Genomic DNA, 20,905 nt, shown 5'->3' on the forward strand with positions numbered 1-20,905 from the left:
TTATACATGTACTAGAACAGATAATTAGACAAAATATTGCAACTGTATTTAATTTAAAAAATAATCTGTTTTCTGTAATTAAATTATAATGATTTTATAAATGCTTTTTTTAATATGGGTAATGCAAATTTGCATAATGTTGATCATTTTTTTTCCATTTTTGTTGCAAGTTAGACATAACTTCTGTTTTCTAGATTTCTGATAAGTCTAGCCCCCCCCCCCCCCCCCCCCCCCCCCCCCCCCCCCCCAAATAATTGTACGGTGATAATTGGGACGCATCGTACTGCTACATGTAGATTAAAAAAATTCATGACCATGCAACCTTTAATAACTGTATTTTTTTCTACATTAATTATTCAACCATTACACATTTAACATGCATTTGTATCAGTCTCTACATTTGTATGCTGATGATGGGATTTGAACCCACTCTTCACTCCCAAAGGAATGTGTGCACCATTACTCCACACCAGCTTTTATCAGTTTATAGAGAAATGTCGATTTCAGAAAAAGATCTCTAGTCATAAGAAACAAAATCTATTTCTTTAAAACTAAAAATAGCCTACATTTTAAAGCTGAATTGAATATGTTCAGCACACAGGCACCAGAAGTTATATATTTTTCTCATAACAAAAATATGAACACATTACCTAATAGTGATAAAAATGTCAGATCTATTTAAACCTCCCAACAATGGGTGACCTGGATTCTGGACCAACACATACACAAGCACAAATTACTACCTCGCATTAAATTCATTCACGTGATCTTGCACAGGTAGCAACCGACCAGGAAGAATAAACACCTGACGCCCGCCATGTTGGATCGTGAAGACCTGAGGTTTACCAATGGGGTAACGTTAGGTAATTTTTATAATCCACTTTCTTATTGTGTTTTCTTAATAGTCGAAAATCGTTTAGACAAAAATTTTCTTCTGTTTAAATTCATCCTTTTTTTGTAATCAGTCATGAAAAATAAAAAAAAAAATACTTGTACATGCATGACTCTACACAGATATAAATTTTATCCATGAAATAGAATATATCTGAATCTTAAATATAAGTACACATTAATCAAACCAAGATAATACATGTATACATCATATACATACTGAATTTACTTAATTTCCAGGTCTAGTTCCCCTATAGTTACAAGGGTTCCCTAACCATGGACCCCTGGAACAGCGCCCAGGATGTTGTACGCTGCACCCTGTGTCAGGACTCTGTGGCCCCAATGTACTGTGAAGTTTGTCATATACATCTGTGTAAAGACTGTGTAGAGACACATTTATCTGATTCCTCTAAAGTCCATAAAGTGGTGTCACTTAAACAATATCTAACCACTTTGAACAATCCTAAATGTAGGAAACACCCCACCAAACAATGTGAACTCCACTGTGAACAATGTAACATTCCTATTTGTGCAAAGTGTATTTCCTCTGGAAAACATTTAGGACATAAACAAGTTGATATTTTCCAAAGCTTTGAAAACAAAACAGAAATTTTACAAAAAGATTTGCAAGAATTAGAAAAATTCATTTATCCTAAATACAAAGATATTGCATCCAACATCCCAGTGCAGAAAGCTGATCTGAGTAAAAACTCTCGGAAATTGACAACAGCAATCGACAAACAAGGAGTAGTCTGGCACAGAGAAATAGACATCATTATCACAAACCTGAAATCTAACGTGGAGGAAATGGAATCCAAACACCTGCCAATCCTAAATAAACAGGAAGATGAAATCACACACACCATTTCTGAAATCACACAGACCATTGCTGAACTGAAGAAGTTACTGAACTCCAAAGATGTCTGCCTTGTCTCTGAGTACAAATCCAGGAACGCTGAATTCAGAAGATTGCCTCCTTAACTCAAAGTGTCCTTACCAAACTTTAGGCCTCAGGAAATCCACACAGATCAGCTGATTGAACAGTTTGGTTCTCTGTCAGCATTATCTTTTACAACAGAGAAACAAGACTACAGCATGCCGCCCCAGGGAGCCGAGTCCTCTCCCCCAGACCGGTCACTGATGGATGTACCCCGGGTCATCACAGCTATAGACACAGAGTATGAGGTTGGAGTATATGGTGTGATGTGTCTGAATGATACAGAGATCTGGACGCGTGGTAGTGGCAACATGATGAACCTCTACAACCTCCAAGGAGAACTAGTGGAGTCCATCCAAACCAAGTCAGGGAACACTCCACAGGACATAGCAGTGACAAGGAGTGGGGATCTAGTTTATACTGATACCAAAGATAGAACTGTGAACATAGTGAAGAATACACAGATACAGACAGTGATCAGACTACAGGGGTGGAGACCTCTCGGTGTCTGTAGTACCTCCTCTGGTGACCTCCTGGTTGTCATGGACAGTGATGATAATAAACAATCCAAAGTTGTGTGTTACTCTGGCTCCACAGAGAAACAAAGTATTCAGTACGACGACAAAGGACAACCTCTCTATTCATCTGGTGGATACAGAAAATACATCAGTGAGAACAGGAACCTAGATATCTGTGTGTCAGACCTTCGAGCCGATGCAGTAGTGGTGGTCAATCAGGCCGGGAAACTCCGGTTTACCTACACTGGTCCTCCCTCTACTACCAAGGGATCATTTGATCCACTCGGCATCACAACAGACAGCCAGGGTCGGATCCTGACAGCAGACTGTGACAACGACCGTATCCACATCCTGGATCAGGACGGACAGTTCCTCCGCTACATTGACAACTGTCATTTACAGTTTCCAGAGGGTTTATGTGTGGACACCAGAGACAACCTCTTTGTGACTGAGTGGGACACAGGTAAAGTGAAGAAAATCCAATATTACATGTAAATCAATCAACTGTATAAATTAGATGTAAATAAAGCATATAAGTCTATATTACATACTGTGTGTAGATATAATGTAAACAAACTATACACATTACATGTCATCACACGGTGTGTATCAGATGTAAACACGCTGTGTGTGGATAATTTAATGTATCACACATACACTGACCGTGTCTACAAGATGTAAACAGACTGTCTAACTGTATCTGTGTTAGGTTGTCATGAGTTAATCATTCCATTTCTTCAATCTTTATTTGTTTATATATCATATGTTTGTATGTAAACAAATTGTTCTTTCATATTGCATATCAAATCTCAACAAAACAGGCCATGTTTATATATTTGCATTTCCATTGTTCTTTCCCACTGTAAGCCCATACGGAGGAGCTGCAATTATATCTCTATAATTGCAATTGCTCTGTCAGTATACTATGACGTCATTAAGGTGTAACGTTATATATACTTTTCCATGACGTTATAGATTTAAACCACTATACGATACATCATGTGTTTTCTCCAACTCCATTAAAATTGACGTATTTACATGTAATATTACATGTAATATTAAAACATGTTTTTGATAACATTTTAAAGGAATTACTGTTATATATCATTGATTCTGTTAACAAATCTATGTGAATTAAAAAGATACATTACAGTCTGAATGTTTACTTTTGATGTAATAGCTAAATGTCAAGGTCTAGGCTAATACAGGGTATTTGCGAGTGGTAAAATGCAAATATAAGTAATAAACAACGATTATTTAGTGAACATGGCGTTATGAATAGCAACTGCTCTGCTGGCATATTTTCCATGATGCGCTAGCGCGCATCATGGAATATGCCAACAGAGCAATTGCTATTCATAACGCCATGTTCACTAAATAACGTTGTTTATTTCTTAAATATTGTATGTAAACAAACTGTGTTTATGTATCACATGTATAAATCAAGTGATTCTATGTACATGTATATTACATATAGACAAACTCCTTTTTCTATTTATAGATGTATATATAAAGTGACTGTTTTTATTGTGTCTATAATCTGTGTTTGTTACATTAGAATGAATGGACTGTATTTGTTACATGTGGTTATCAGCAAACTCTGTGTGACATGTTTTAATTACACATAATGGGTTAAAAGACAGGTAGCACTCAATTCTTAACCAGCAATGGAGCGAGGCCACAAAGGGACTGAGGCCCATTACTTATATAGAGGAGTGATACCAGTATATTAACCCAATCAGAATTCATACCCAATGAGACAACTGTTTTGACTTACCTTGAAACCTTTATAATTAGAGTAGATGTTTGATTTCCTGCTAATCTTGTATCTTCTGTTCTAACTTAATAGAATCCCTGTGTGGAATATTTTGTCCCTTGGTGTTTTTATCTGAAAGATTTTCCAGAACTGCTTACAAGATTTCTAAAAATGTATTTAGACAATGAGAATATTGTCATAGATATACATGATACTTCTTATGAATGCTTTATGATAATTAATGTTTTTAAATAAAACTTTAAACAAAGAAATCAATGTATTGTTTTCTGCAAGTAGCCTTTTAAATTTGATATCAACCACATGATGGCGTCAAAACTGTGGCGCCTGCAGGGTCAGCAATTATCCAATTGTCATGCTAACAAGTAATTTAATTTAAAAGAGGGAGAGGAATTATATTATATATATCAAATAAAAGTACAAAGTTTGTACATATAAGTACCGGTACCAATTTGTCTTCGTTGAAGCAACAGTTATACTGCCTATCTGTGGTCAGTGGAGCAGTGAGATATGAGGCTCTCTCCCTCTCTCAGCGAGTGCAGTTATGAGTGTGGGCTGACAGCAATATCTGAGATGATTTGACTGCTATTTGATGACTGTAACAAGTAAAATACATGTGAAATATGAAAAAAAGTGCTTGTTTTAAGATACATAAGCTTTTAAAAAAGGCTGGATTTTACCCAAATTTCAGGTAGAGATGCTAAAATGACTGATCATTCAATGTCAATTTAAGATGCAAAATTATTAATTCTGGATTGAGTACATTAATTAGCAAGAATATATTCTTACACTAATGAATTAAATGGAATATGGAAGGATGATGATTAAACAAATAATTTACTAATATTTCCATTTCTCTAAACCCCTGCTGTTGATATAATTGGGAGATAATTTTTACGCTCTATTTGAATCATGCAAACATTTGAGAAAGGGCATTCCTATGGCTTTAAACCAAATTCTCTGCCGCACAACAAAGCTGCATTAAAGCAAGCTTTGTGGGCAATACCTTGTGCATACAAAATCTGATCTCCTGAAATGACAGAACTTGTCAACAATCCACCGTCAGCATCAGAGAGGAAGAAACAGTCGAGCGACTGAGGGGCACCATTATCTTTTTGATATAGGCAGGGACGTATATTTAAATATGCCCAACTTTTGCAAAATTGAGACCATTTATTAATAACTACATTTAATTCACTACGTGTAATCTGGGCTTATGAAACATGTATTAAAATCCATGCACCTATATAACTTGTATCAAAATAATTGGAATAGCCTAAGTCAGTATACATGTATATAAAATTTCAAAATTACATCCGACATTATTAAAAATTCTACTAACTGTTCATCTAGTCAAAGGGAGACAACTTCATCATTTAAACAACCTATACTAAGTGAACCCTTCTTACATACTGTAGAGCAGACTGACAGAAAGATTCCCACAGACTACTTGAATTTTGCAAAACCGCTGAAATGTCTTTCGGAGTCATCGGGAGCAGAGGCTGCACTGGATCGCTGACCTGCATGGTCCAAAGGCGGAGGCATCCAACAAGAATGCGACCCAATAGTGCTGTGTGTACAGTACCTTCACATTCGACCATTACAACCTCTTCAAGGAAGGAGAAACAAATGCATATCATCTTTGCATACTAGAGCATCATCCAGACGACTGGTCTCTGTATTACGAACCCGACTTGAAATGTACACCCCCCCCACCCCTTCCACTTGCAAGGTTGTCGGAACAGGGAAGGCGGTCCTTCATCCTTAACCCCCTTAGGCTATAAAACGAATAATTCTACCGTGACTAGGCTACGCTCAGGAGAATATTACAATGTATGAACATATTAATTATAGTAAAAAGTGCTGAAACTATTTAAGTATTCAAGTATCTACTACAATTTCCCAGGGCGGGGGATGTGGGGGAGGGGGTGGATTTTGTATGGAGAAGGATCCTAGACCTGGTTTAGTCAGTCCATATTTTACTTTGTGAATTTAATAAGGTTGAATTTTTCAAGGGGGGGGGGGGGGGGGGGGCTTTGACTCTCATCTAGATCCGCGCCTGCCCATGACTACTAAAAGTTACATTAATAAAGAACAATTAAAGTGGTTTTAGACGTGGTTTGTTTTTTGGTAATTTGTAAGGTACAATGGAAATATTTAATTTGGGGTGATTAAAAAAAACACTAAAGTCCCGAACATCAATGTTACACAGAGGAGGGTTGGGGTGTTCTGCCCAGGTGATTAACTCGGTTGTAACTGGGTTTGATGAAAACAAAACAGAACCTCTGTGGCAACGCATTTTTTAAAAAAAATTTTAGGTCCGTTGAAAAACCCCTTTTTTAAAATTCTAATGAATATGATTTACTGCCCGACAACGCGGGGAGGGGGGGGGGGGTGTTTAAGAAATACAGTTCAATTACCAGTACATCATTGAAATTGTTTACGGGAAGATTAATATTTTTTAAAGGCCCCCCATCATTTATCATTCTTTCCAAAATATGAAATATAAAGCAAGCTACACGCGTATAGCGTAAACGTTACAGAACGGGAAAAGTCTTAGGAATAAGATTTGCCGTAGACAAGGTACAATGATATTGAAAAAAAAAAACTGCCCCCCCCCCAAAAAAAAAAAATTAGTTTCTCCCGTGTAATATATGAAGACCGTAATTGAATGTAACTACATTTGTATAAGAACTACTAAGTATAACAAAAAAAAACTATCGATATTTTATCAATGTAAAGTACTCCCCTTCAACATTCGGTGTTTATTTTACTGAGTTAACATGTGAAAAATGAAAAAAAAAATACATAAACTTAAGCAGTATCGCTAAAAAAAACAGGTTTAATTTATATATAAATATTTACATCTCCCAAGTATTATTCCCTTTATTTCGTAAGGAAACTTATAGTTAATTCATAGCTCTATAGAAACAGCCAGACTGAAATCTACACGCCCCATATCGATTAACTCTCTAATTGCATAATTGTAAAAACATATAGAAATCAATGGAACTACTTATGTAAATTAAATGTAATATGAAAAGTATGATTTATAGTCATATAAACAAAAAGAATCTAATTATGAAAATTGGTTCTTTCATAACACTTTACAATCTTTCCAAATATAAATTGAAACCTTTCAATTAATTCAATGGTTCCAATTTTTTAGACCATATCTTCATCCTTGTTTTAAATTTTGTTCTTAAAAATAATATTTTAAATGGTTTCACTTTGAAATAACTTTCTCGGCCATATCTTGAATATACATTAAGTTCTGTATCTCAAGAATTTGGCATTGCTTAAAATTTTTTAAAAGCGTTTCACAGATAAGATAGCGCCTTTGATACGGCGCGCAATGCCGACACCGGCACCATTTGTCGCGGTACTTCAAACCGCTCGTTGGGGGAAGCCTTATCAAAGGAACCCCGACAAAATCCTTATAAAAACCGTATCGACACAAAAAATCATATTATTCCCCAAAGAGTTGACAACAATAGCAGAATGTCCTCCGCCAACGTGATGCAGTTAGCCAAGAGATTGGACCACTCCGAGATTTACTTTAAGAAAGCCTGCCTCCAGATTGTTATGCTCAACGAGAAACTTTCCTCCGCCAGCAGACGATACCGAATGGCGCACGCTTCCGGTCGACGTTCTTTCCGGTACTCTCTACGTCTGCGCCTGGCGGCAATCGAGGGTCTACGCAACGTTTACTACGAATATGCCATGATCAAAGCTCAGGAGATGCAACAAGTCAGACGTGACTCAGATGAAGAGGAGGAAGATGGACATGTCATGGTCCAATGATTTCACAGTTACCGTCCTATCAACATTTGCCATAAATAAGAAACGGCTCTTTTCAGAGCCAATCAAATTATTCGAAAAGAATGTCTCAATTACACACTTTGATCAAGGTAAAAGTGTACACATTCACTAAAGATATGTGTAACACAGCCACCTGACGTTATACGCGGGGGTGTTAAGGAAGCATATGGGCAATTTAGCGTCTTATTTTGACTGTTATATTCAAAATCGTGGAATAAAATTATTATTTTGAATAAGGTAAAAAACTTAGTATTGTCCTTTAAAATAGATGTCAGTGCAATAAAATCGGGTATTTTTTATAGTACATTACTGCCACATTAGTGCATTATCACGTGACAACTATAAATAGCTTACGTATATTCCTTAACATAAAATGAGATAGAACAACACTACCCCGCATTTTCCAAAATAAAATAAACAAAAACATCTCAGTTTAATCAAAACCGCTGCTAGAATCCCATGTTTTTCCTTATTAAAAAGTTATTCATCCGGTTCTTGTAAAACCTTCCAAACTTTTATATAGTTTGCACGGAAAACGGCAAATTGCATCAAAACAACACACAACATGGGATTCTAGCAGCACTTTTCAATTGAAGCATTGATCAAACTAACGATACGTATAAAATTTCAAGTTCAATATATACGGGGTAGTGTTGTTCTAGTCGGATTTTTATATCGTAAACAACGACAGAGGAAAGCCTGGCCGAGAAAGAAAAGCAAATTTACATACCTTTTAAAGAATGATTGATATAAAACTAACATCTCCCCCAGTATCCTTATGTTCAATTCTCAATAAATCACCCCACAATACTTTATCAGAGTTCTTAGATTAGTTATTAAGGTCTTCCGTTTCCAACGGAAGACCTTATAGTTTTCGTACGATTTCTTATTAAGGTCTTCCGTTTCCAACGGAAGACCTTATAGTTTTCGTACGATTTCTTCTTATTATTATTTTTTTCCACAAATTTTGTGCACGCGATTTCTCGAAAACTATTCAACCGATTTCAATCATTTTTTCACAGAAGATGGGACTTGATGTAAACTTCATACATTTTTGAGATTTTTTCTGTCGTCACTTCCGGTACCGATTTATCGGCCACTTTGCACATTTTCACGACCTATTTTGTGCAGAGCTGATCTCAGAAACTATCAGAGATATGACTATGAAATTTTCAGGATAGGTAGTCTATAGTTTGAAGTTGTGCACTATTATGTTGTTTTACGCCAGTGGCGCCATTTCTTGGAGCTCGCCTGGGCTCGAAAATTGAGTACGAATTTTCATTCAAAATTTTCATACGTTTTCATCTGTATCTTTTTATCAGTTGGTATTTTGTTAAGACATATATAACAAAAGTAGTAGATAATTAAACGTTCTTTCCAACAAAATCATAAAAAGGGGATGGCCCCTTAAATTAGGGGCCAAGACACTCGTAAACTCTATTACAAATAACTTAAAAACGATCAAAATTTTGTAATGCAAGATAGAAGCAAAGTTGTTGATTGTAGCAATATTTATCAGGTAAAATCATTTTCACACCCATTTATGACGTAATTAGGGATTTTAAGGGGCCAAAGAATTTAAACTTTGATGCAATATATCTTGAGAAGGAGACATATTTTGTTAGGCAATGTAGAAAAGAAAATGTTTGCATTGATGATTCTAATCGATTCCACTAATCAAAACTCTAAAGTCTGCCCCCATTAAGGATCTAGAGGGCTGGCCCCTAAAATATTCAATCATTTGTATCTCAAAAATGAACAACAATTTTAGATGGGTGTAAGAACAAAAAATGTTAGTATTCGTGAGACCTTTCGATTGAACTCAAGAAAAAGGGACTGGCCCCTTAAACTGTATTACAGATAACTTGAAAACAATCAAGATTTCAAATATCTTTGGTACCTAGCCTTTTTACAAAATTGATACCAGCGAGATTTTAGTCACTGTAAGTGATTGAGACACACACTTTTATAAATGATAGACAATCGATTGAAGACATATTTAACGGGTTTTCTTTTGTCAACCGTCACTTCCGGTACTCACCAGAAGAGTTCAAACAATTTATTTTTTTCACAAGTTTAACTGATTATCTTTGGTGTTTCATCTTCCATGATTAACAGTGGTGTACACTAAACAAATGAATAAAAAAAACCTAGCTTTTATTTTCATAAACCTCTTTTGTTCGTCCGTTTTCGGTCTCGAGACAAAAAACCTAGATTCACCAAGATCGCAGATTTGGCAGAGAATATCGATATTTCATCGTATCATATGAAAATAAAATCGGGCGGAAGACCTAATCGTTACTCGTAACGAGATCTAGTTATTAAGGTCTTCCGTTTCCAACGGAAGACCTTATTGTTTTCGTACTGTTTCTTATTAAGGTCTTCCGTTTCCAACGGAAGACCTTATTGTTTTCGTACTGTTTCTTATTATTAAGGTCTTCCGTTTCCAACGGAAGACCTTATTGTTTTCGTTCGGTTTCTTTTTCCCTATTATTATTATTTTTCTTTTTTTTTCTTACAAATTTTGTGCACGCGATTGCTCAGAAACGATTCGACCGATTTTCATGAAACTTTTAGATATAATAGATAGTGATCGGAACCTTATAGGTTTTTATTATATTGATGACGTCACTTCCGTTTTCGAGATATTGACGTTTTAGCGATTTTTAGAGGGGTGGCTTGTTCCTCTAACTTCTCCTAAACTATAAGAGATATTGAGTTCAAACTTTCAGGGATAGTAGACAAAAGAGTGTAGATTTGCAATTTTATTTTTATTTTGATCTGGATTGAAAGGCGCCGAAGCTCGCCTGGACCCGAAAATTGAGTTTTAAAAAAATGTCGTATTTTTTCTGGATTTCTTTGTTTAACTCTTTTCTGAAAAATATTTTGTCAAGACATGTAATGTAAAAAAGGTTTATATTTACAAGACCTTTCATTTGATATAAAAAAAAAGGGGCTGGCCCCTCCAATTAGGGGACCAAATGGCTCTAAAGTCTTTTATTTGTAGCCCTTTACTGAGAGATATTTTGTGAAAGGTTATCGAAGCAAATGTGTTTATCTTACAGTTATGTATCTAAGCAATGTAATAATTTTATCATATGTCACGTGATTAAGGGTTTTTAGGGGCCAAAAGTCCAAAATTTTGATCACCCATATCTCCGAAAGGAAAAATATTTTGAAATGCGGTACAGAAGAAAAGTTGTTCAAAATTATGTTCTCAACAAAATGCAACCTTCAAAATTTCGTTAAACGGCCCCTATAAGGAGATTAGGGATCGGCCCCTAAAACCTTCATTCTCATATATCTCTAGAACGGTAACAAATTTCTAAACACTTGTTGAACAAAATTTGTTTAGAATTAAATAGCCTTTCATTTGAAATCAAGAAAAAGGGACTGGCCCCTCCAATTAGGGGACCAAATGGCTCTAAAGTCTTTAATCTGTAGCCCTTTACTGAGAGATATTATGTGAAAGGTTATAGAAACAAATATGTTTATCTTACAGTTATGTATCCAAGTAATGTAATGATTTTATCATGTGTTATGTAATTAGGGGTTTTTAGGGGCCGAAAGTCTAAACTTTTGATCACCCATATCTCAGAAAGGAAAAATATTTTGTAGGTCAGCATAGGAAAAAAGTTGTTTAAAATGATGTTCTAAACGATATGCAACCTTCAAAATTTCGTTAAACAGCCCCTTTAAGGAGATAATGGATCGGCCCCTAAAATCTTCTTACTCATATATCTCTAGAACGGTAACGAATTCTAAACACTTGTTGAACAAAATTTGTTTAGAAATAAATGGCCTTTCATTTGATATCACGAAAAAGGGGCTGGTCCCTTAAATTAGGGGATCAAAGGGCTCTAAAGTCCTTTATCTATAGCCCTTTAATAAGAGCCATTTTGTGAATGTTTATTAAAGCTAGATTAGGTATAATACGTTTTTATATCCTAACAATATAATGATTTCCTCTTGTGTTACCCAATAAGGGTTTTTAGGGACCAGAGGTAAACAAGATTAATTTTTTTCATCTTAATTGGAAGAAATGCAAGTATTAATAAGAACAATGTAAGAGAACTAATAAAAAGCGATACAATAAAGCATTAGTACTTCACTCCTTTTTCCATATCATGTTTTGTTGTCAAAAATCAAAGTCGATGATGTCATATTTCCATCTAAAAATCAGACGGAAGACCTCCTCGTTGCTCGCAACGAGATCGTGTCTAGTTATTATTATTAAGGTCTTCCGTTTCCAGCGGAAGACCTTATTGTTTTCGTACTGTTTCTTATTAAGGTCTTCCGTTTCCAGCGGAAGACCTTATTGTTTTCGTACTGTTTCTTATTATTATTATTATTTTTTTTTTCCAAATTTTGTGCACGAGATTTCTCGAAATCTATTCGACCGATCTCAACCATTTTTTCACAGATGGTTGGGCGTGATCTAAACTTCATACATTTTTCTTAATTTTTTCGTAGTCACTTCCGGTACCGAATTGTCGGCCATTTTGTAATTTTTGACGACCCATTTTGTGCAGCTATAAACTCGGAAACCATAAGAGATATGAATATGAAATTTTCAGGATAGGTAGACTAAAGTTTGAAGTTGTGCAGCATGTAGTTGTTTAATGCCTGTTGCGCCATTTCTTGGAGCTCGCCTGGGCACGAAAATTGGGCACGAATTTTCAATCAAAATTTTCACACGTTTTGATTTATATCTTTTTATCAGTTGATATTTTGTTTAGACATATATAACAAAAGTGGTAGAGAGTCAAAAGTTCTTACCAACAAAATCAAGAAAAAGGGGCTGGCCCCTTTATTAAGGGGCCAAAGCACTCTTAAACTCTATCACAAATTACTTAAAAACGGTAAAGATTTTGTAATGCATTATAGAAGCAAAGTTGTTGATCGTACCAATATCTATTAGAAAAAATCATTGCCATGCCCATTTATTACGTAATCGGGGATTTTTAGGGGCCAGAGTACTTAAACTTTGACGCAATATAACTAGAGAAGTAGAAATATTTTGTTAGACATCATAGAAGAGCAAATGTTTGAATTTATGATTAAAATCGATTCCACTAATCAAAACACGAATTTCCGTCCCCATTAAGGATCTAGAGAGCTGGCCCCTAAAATATTCAAACATTTGTATCTAAAAAATGATCAACAATTTTAGATGGGTGTAAGAACAAAAATTGTTAGTATTCTTAAGACCTTTTCAAAGAAATCAAGAAAAAGGGGCTGGCCCCTTTTTTTCGGGGGGGGGGGGGACAAGAAATTCGTAAAGTCTATTACAAATTACATAAAAACGATTTAGATTTCGTAATGCATTATAAAAGCAAAGTTGTTAATTGTAGCAATATCTATCTGGAAAACTCATTGCCACACCCATTTATTACGTAATAATGGATTTGTATACATTATCTGAAAGTGGGGGGGGGGATAATTCTAGAATCGTATGGATTATTCATGGTATGATTTAAAACAGAAATCGCAAGGAAGACCTACTCGTTACTCGTAACGAGATCGTATCTAGTGATACTAAATATTGGACCATCTTCTACAGAAGTCTTTATGTGTTTGGCGTTTAAGAGTGGTTGAAAAGAAGTTAGTGAAGTTTTGTCTGCGGTGGGTATGGAACGCACCCTTGGGTCCGCGCGTACGAATTTCATTGTCCACGCAGAGAGTGCCATCAAAAACATTTAATTTATGCACGTTAGGGTGAGTAAATGCCAAATCGATGGACATTAATGGAGAGGCTAGGTCTGAATAAGGTTAGTAATCGCTTGAACATTGGGGGAAATGTCAGATTTAAAAGATGCGATCGGAAGGCAAACCGAAAGTAGAAATCGCGGGTTCAGTTTACACCTACGCGGGGAAGTCCAAAAACAATGGATAATGCATTCTGCACATGTAATACAGTCTTTAGAGAATGCATTATGCTCATTTATTTCAGCCTTTTGAGTTGTTGTCACGTCGTTTACGAGAATTTTCTAATGTTTGAATTAAACGGGATTGATCTATTCTTGATAAAGGAAGAAATGACAAAATACGTAACATGTAAATTTATTCAGTATCAAGTCGATGACTTATATTTTCACAACTCTAACATTCATAAGTCATTCATACGCTCTCTGTGGTCTAGATTTATTGGAATACAAAAATTATACATGCACCAGAATTATCATACGAATACTTACATCCCATGCATTGTGTACATTTGGATTCCCCGTACAATCACTAAGTGCCGTTTGATTTCAGGATTTCCTTTTAAATTGTTCATTCCGCTCTATATTTAGCAGACAATAAGAATGAGGTCCGATGTACATTTACACCAGTTTCTATTTGGGTTGAGTGTAAAGTTTTGGAGTTAGAATTTTTTTTCTACAGTACAAGTCAAGCAAGGCAACTGAAGCCCAAAAGCCCAAAAAATTATAACTCCGCAAAAAATGAACGCGATGGTCTGGTCTTTGGTACACTATTTTATTAGGACATGAAGTTGATGTTCAAGACAAAACGAGTTTAGAAAACTGAATGACTGATGACTGAAAAAGGGGGGGGGGGGAAAAGAGGGGGGGGGGGGAGGGGGGGGAGTGTTACGGTAACTTCTAAATTACATTGTAAATAAATGCTATCAAACATTGAACGATTTTCTTGGGGCGTTTTTTTTTTTTTTTTTAATTTTTTGGGGTATGTTGCGTATGAGGGCTTCAGATAAAAATATCAAGGTCAAAGGTCATAGGTCAAGGTTATATTAGGAATAAAAATTAAAACAACACTTGTGTTATTTTTCATAGTCTGTTAGGAAGATCAATGCATGTCACTATGGACGGCTCTAAAGGGGGGGGGGGTCAAAGGTCAAGGTCAAATGTCAAGGTCAAATGTCAAGGTCAAAGGTAAAGGGTCAAGGTCACTCTGAATTTTCGAACATTCATTCTTCAAAGAGAGAAAACTCTTGGGGAAAAAAAGCACAACTCGGTTGGGGGGGGGTCAAAGGTCAAGGTCAAAGGTAAAGGGTCAAGGTCACTCTGAATTTTCGAACATTCATTCTTTAAAGAGAGAAAATTCTTTCGAGAATAATTTTAGATTTCAAATTATAATAGTCATTTTTAGGCCCCTCAAACCCCTTTAAGGTGTCAAAAAGTAGCCCCTCGGAGCATGTTTTTTTAAATTGTACTTTTCGATTTGAACAATTAACCGAAAAAATTTTGAAAATCGGATAAATAGTAAAAAAGTTACAAATTAAGGGCTGTTTTTATCTTTGGCCCCTCCAGACCCCTTATTTTTTGCAATATTATTCCCAGGACCCTTTTCAGGTCTGCGCATTGCGTTTATCATTATGTAGATGAAATATTAAAAGCTACACTCTAAAACTATGCGAGAAAACGTAAAACGCGTGAATTCGTACTGTTTCTTATTAAGGTCTTCCGTTTCCAGCGGAAGACCTTATTGTTTTCGTACTGTTTCTTATTATTATTATTATTTTTTTTTTCCAAATTTTGTGCACGAGATTTCTCGAAATCTATTCGACCGATCTCAACCATTTTTTCACAGATGGTTGGGCGTGATCTAAACTTCATACATTTTTCTTAATTTTTTCGTAGTCACTTCCGGTACCGAATTGTCGGCCATTTTGTAATTTTTGACGACCCATTTTGTGCAGCTATAAACTCGGAAACCATAAGAGATATGAATATGAAATTTTCAGGATAGGTAGACTAAAGTTTGAAGTTGTGCAGCATGTAGTTGTTTAATGCCTGTTGCGCCATTTCTTGGAGCTCGCCTGGGCACGAAAATTGGGCACGAATTTTCAATCAAAATTTTCACACGTTTTGATTTATATCTTTTTATCAGTTGATATTTTGTTTAGACATATATAACAAAAGTGGTAGAGAGTCAAAAGTTCTTACCAACAAAATCAAGAAAAAGGGGCTGGCCCCTTTATTAAGGGGCCAAAGCACTCTTAAACTCTATCACAAATTACTTAAAAACGGTAAAGATTTTGTAATGCATTATAGAAGCAAAGTTGTTGATCGTACCAATATCTATTAGAAAAAATCATTGCCATGCCCATTTATTACGTAATCGGGGATTTTTAGGGGCCAGAGTACTTAAACTTTGACGCAATATAACTAGAGAAGTAGAAATATTTTGTTAGACATCATAGAAGAGCAAATGTTTGAATTTATGATTAAAATCGATTCCACTAATCAAAACACGAATTTCCGTCCCCATTAAGGATCTAGAGAGCTGGCCCCTAAAATATTCAAACATTTGTATCTAAAAAATGATCAACAATTTTAGATGGGTGTAAGAACAAAAATTGTTAGTATTCTTAAGACCTTTTCAAAGAAATCAAGAAAAAGGGGCTGGCCCCTTTTTTTCGGGGGGGGGGGGGGACAAGAAATTCGTAAAGTCTATTACAAATTACATAAAAACGATTTAGATTTCGTAATGCATTATAAAAGCAAAGTTGTTAATTGTAGCAATATCTATCTGGAAAACTCATTGCCACACCCATTTATTACGTAATAATGGATTTGTATACATTATCTGAAAGTGGGGGGGGGATAATTCTAGAATCGTATGGATTATTCATGGTATGATTTAAAACAGAAATCGCAAGGAAGACCTACTCGTTACTCGTAACGAGATCGTATCTAGTGATACTAAATATTGGACCATCTTCTACAGAAGTCTTTATGTGTTTGGCGTTTAAGAGTGGTTGAAAAGAAGTTAGTGAAGTTTTGTCTGCGGTGGGTATGGAACGCACCCTTGGGTCCGCGCGTACGAATTTCATTGTCCACGCAGAGAGTGCCATCAAAAACATTTAATTTATGCACGTTAGGGTGAGTAAATGCCAAATCGATGGACATTAATGGAGAGGCTAGGTCTGAATAAGGTTAGTAATCGCTTGAACATTGGGGGAAATGTCAGATTTAAAAGATGCGATCGGAAGGCAAACCGAAAGTAGAAATCGCGGGTTCAGTTTACACCTACGCGGGGAAGTCCAAAAACAATGGATAATGCATTCTGCACATGTAATACAGTCTTTAGAGAATGCATTATGCTCATTTATTTCAGCCTTTTGAGTTGTTGTCACGTCGTTTACGAGAATTTTCTAATGTTTGAATTAAACGGGATTGATCTATTCTTGATAAAGGAAGAAATGACAAAATACGTAACATGTAAATTTATTCAGTATCAAGTCGATGACTTATATTTTCACAACTCTAACATTCATAAGTCATTCATACGCTCTCTGTGGTCTAGATTTATTGGAATACAAAAATTATACATGCACCAGAATTATCATACGAATACTTACATCCCATGCATTGTGTACATTTGGATTCCCCGTACAATCACTAAGTGCCGTTTGATTTCAGGATTTCCTTTTAAATTGTTCATTCCGCTCTATATTTAGCAGACAATAAGAATGAGGTCCGATGTACATTTACACCAGTTTCTATTTGGGTTGAGTGTAAAGTTTTGGAGTTAGAATTTTTTTTCTACAGTACAAGTCAAGCAAGGCAACTGAAGCCCAAAAGCCCAAAAAATTATAACTCCGCAAAAAATGAACGCGATGGTCTGGTCTTTGGTACACTATTTTATTAGGACATGAAGTTGATGTTCAAGACAAAACGAGTTTAGAAAACTGAATGACTGATGACTGAAAAAGGGGGGGGGGGGGAAAAGAGGGGGGGGGGGAGGGGGGGGAGTGTTACGGTAACTTCTAAATTACATTGTAAATAAATGCTATCAAACATTGAACGATTTTCTTGGGGCGTTTTTTTTTTTTTTTTTTAATTTTTTGGGGTATGTTGCGTATGAGGGCTTCAGATAAAAATATCAAGGTCAAAGGTCATAGGTCAAGGTTATATTAGGAATAAAAATTAAAACAACACTTGTGTTATTTTTCATAGTCTGTTAGGAAGATCAATGCATGTCACTATGGACGGCTCTAAAGGGGGGGGGGGTCAAAGGTCAAGGTCAAATGTCAAGGTCAAATGTCAAGGTCAAAGGTAAAGGGTCAAGGTCACTCTGAATTTTCGAACATTCATTCTTCAAAGAGAGAAAACTCTTGGGGAAAAAAAGCACAACTCGGTTGGGGGGGGGTCAAAGGTCAAGGTCAAAGGTAAAGGGTCAAGGTCACTCTGAATTTTCGAACATTCATTCTTTAAAGAGAGAAAATTCTTTCGAGAATAATTTTAGATTTCAAATTATAATAGTCATTTTTAGGCCCCTCAAACCCCTTTAAGGTGTCAAAAAGTAGCCCCTCGGAGCATGTTTTTTTAAATTGTACTTTTCGATTTGAACAATTAACCGAAAAAATTTTGAAAATCGGATAAATAGTAAAAAAGTTACAAATTAAGGGCTGTTTTTATCTTTGGCCCCTCCAGACCCCTTATTTTTTGCAATATTATTCCCAGGACCCTTTTCAGGTCTGCGCATTGCGTTTATCATTATGTAGATGAAATATTAAAAGCTACACTCTAAAACTATGCGAGAAAACGTAAAACGCGTGAATTCGTACTGTTTCTTATTAAGGTCTTCCGTTTCCAGCGGAAGACCTTATTGTTTTCGTACTGTTTCTTATTATTATTATTATTTTTTTTTTCCAAATTTTGTGCACGAGATTTCTCGAAATCTATTCGACCGATCTCAACCATTTTTTCACAGATGGTTGGGCGTGATCTAAACTTCATACATTTTTCTTAATTTTTTCGTAGTCACTTCCGGTACCGAATTGTCGGCCATTTTGTAATTTTTGACGACCCATTTTGTGCAGCTATAAACTCGGAAACCATAAGAGATATGAATATGAAATTTTCAGGATAGGTAGACTAAAGTTTGAAGTTGTGCAGCATGTAGTTGTTTAATGCCTGTTGCGCCATTTCTTGGAGCTCGCCTGGGCACGAAAATTGGGCACGAATTTTCAATCAAAATTTTCACACGTTTTGATTTATATCTTTTTATCAGTTGATATTTTGTTTAGACATATATAACAAAAGTGGTAGAGAGTCAAAAGTTCTTACCAACAAAATCAAGAAAAAGGGGCTGGCCCCTTTATTAAGGGGCCAAAGCACTCTTAAACTCTATCACAAATTACTTAAAAACGGTAAAGATTTTGTAATGCATTATAGAAGCAAAGTTGTTGATCGTACCAATATCTATTAGAAAAAATCATTGCCATGCCCATTTATTACGTAATCGGGGATTTTTAGGGGCCAGAGTACTTAAACTTTGACGCAATATAACTAGAGAAGTAGAAATATTTTGTTAGACATCATAGAAGAGCAAATGTTTGAATTTATGATTAAAATCGATTCCACTAATCAAAACACGAATTTCCGTCCCCATTAAGGATCTAGAGAGCTGGCCCCTAAAATATTCAAACATTTGTATCTAAAAAATGATCAACAATTTTAGATGGGTGTAAGAACAAAAATTGTTAGTATTCTTAAGACCTTTTCAAAGAAATCAAGAAAAAGGGGCTGGCCCCTTTTTTTCGGGGGGGGGGGGGACAAGAAATTCGTAAAGTCTATTACAAATTACATAAAAACGATTTAGATTTCGTAATGCATTATAAAAGCAAAGTTGTTAATTGTAGCAATATCTATCTGGAAAACTCATTGCCACACCCATTTATTACGTAATAATGGATTTGTATACATTATCTGAAAGTGGGGGGGGGGATAATTCTAGAATCGTATGGATTATTCATGGTATGATTTAAAACAGAAATCGCAAGGAAGACCTACTCGTTACTCGTAACGAGATCGTATCTAGTGATACTAAATATTGGACCATCTTCTACAGAAGTCTTTATGTGTTTGGCGTTTAAGAGTGGTTGAAAAGAAGTTAGTGAAGTTTTGTCTGCGGTGGGTATGGAACGCACCCTTGGGTCCGCGCGTACGAATTTCATTGTCCACGCAGAGAGTGCCATCAAAAACATTTAATTTATGCACGTTAGGGTGAGTAAATGCCAAATCGATGGACATTAATGGAGAGGCTAGGTCTGAATAAGGTTAGTAATCGCTTGAACATTGGGGGAAATGTCAGATTTAAAAGATGCGATCGGAAGGCAAACCGAAAGTAGAAATCGCGGGTTCAGTTTACACCTACGCGGGGAAGTCCAAAAACAATGGATAATGCATTCTGCACATGTAATACAGTCTTTAGAGAATGCATTATGCTCATTTATTTCAGCCTTTTGAGTTGTTGTCACGTCGTTTACGAGAATTTTCTAATGTTTGAATTAAACGGGATTGATCTATTCTTGATAAAGGAAGAAATGACAAAATACGTAACATGTAAATTTATTCAGTATCAAGTCGATGACTTATATTTTCACAACTCTAACATTCATAAGTCATTCATACGCTCTCTGTGGTCTAGATTTATTGGAATACAAAAATTATACATGCACCAGAATTATCATACGAATACTTACATCCCATGCATTGTGTACATTTGGATTCCCCGTACAATCACTAAGTGCCGTTTGATTTCAGGATTTCCTTTTAAATTGTTCATTCCGCTCTATATTTAGCAGACAATAAGAATGAGGTCCGATGTACATTTACACCAGTTTCTATTTGGGTTGAGTGTAAAGTTTTGGAGTTAGAATTTTTTTTCTACAGTACAAGTCAAGCAAGGCAACTGAAGCCCAAAAGCCCAAAAAATTATAACTCCGCAAAAAATGAACGCGATGGTCTGGTCTTTGGTACACTATTTTATTAGGACATGAAGTTGATGTTCAAGACAAAACGAGTTTAGAAAACTGAATGACTGATGACTGAAAAAGGGGGGGGGGGGAAAAGAGGGGGGGGGGGGAGGGGGGGGGAGTGTTACGGTAACTTCTAAATTACATTGTAAATAAATGCTATCAAACATTGAACGATTTTCTTGGGGCGTTTTTTTTTTTTTTTTTAATTTTTTGGGGTATGTTGCGTATGAGGG

General features: G+C 35.8%; 1 pseudogene; it reads left to right on the forward strand.

The window, feature by feature from the left end:
* Nucleotides 1-743: 743 nt before the first annotated feature.
* LOC128180029 (uncharacterized) lies at nt 744-3,177 on the forward strand (annotated as a pseudogene).
* The last annotated feature ends 17,728 nt before the right edge of the window (nt 3,178-20,905 follow it).

This window comes from Crassostrea angulata, chromosome 4 (assembly GCF_025612915.1).
Source record: "Crassostrea angulata isolate pt1a10 chromosome 4, ASM2561291v2, whole genome shotgun sequence".
Lineage (NCBI taxonomy): Eukaryota > Metazoa > Mollusca > Bivalvia > Ostreida > Ostreidae > Magallana > Magallana angulata.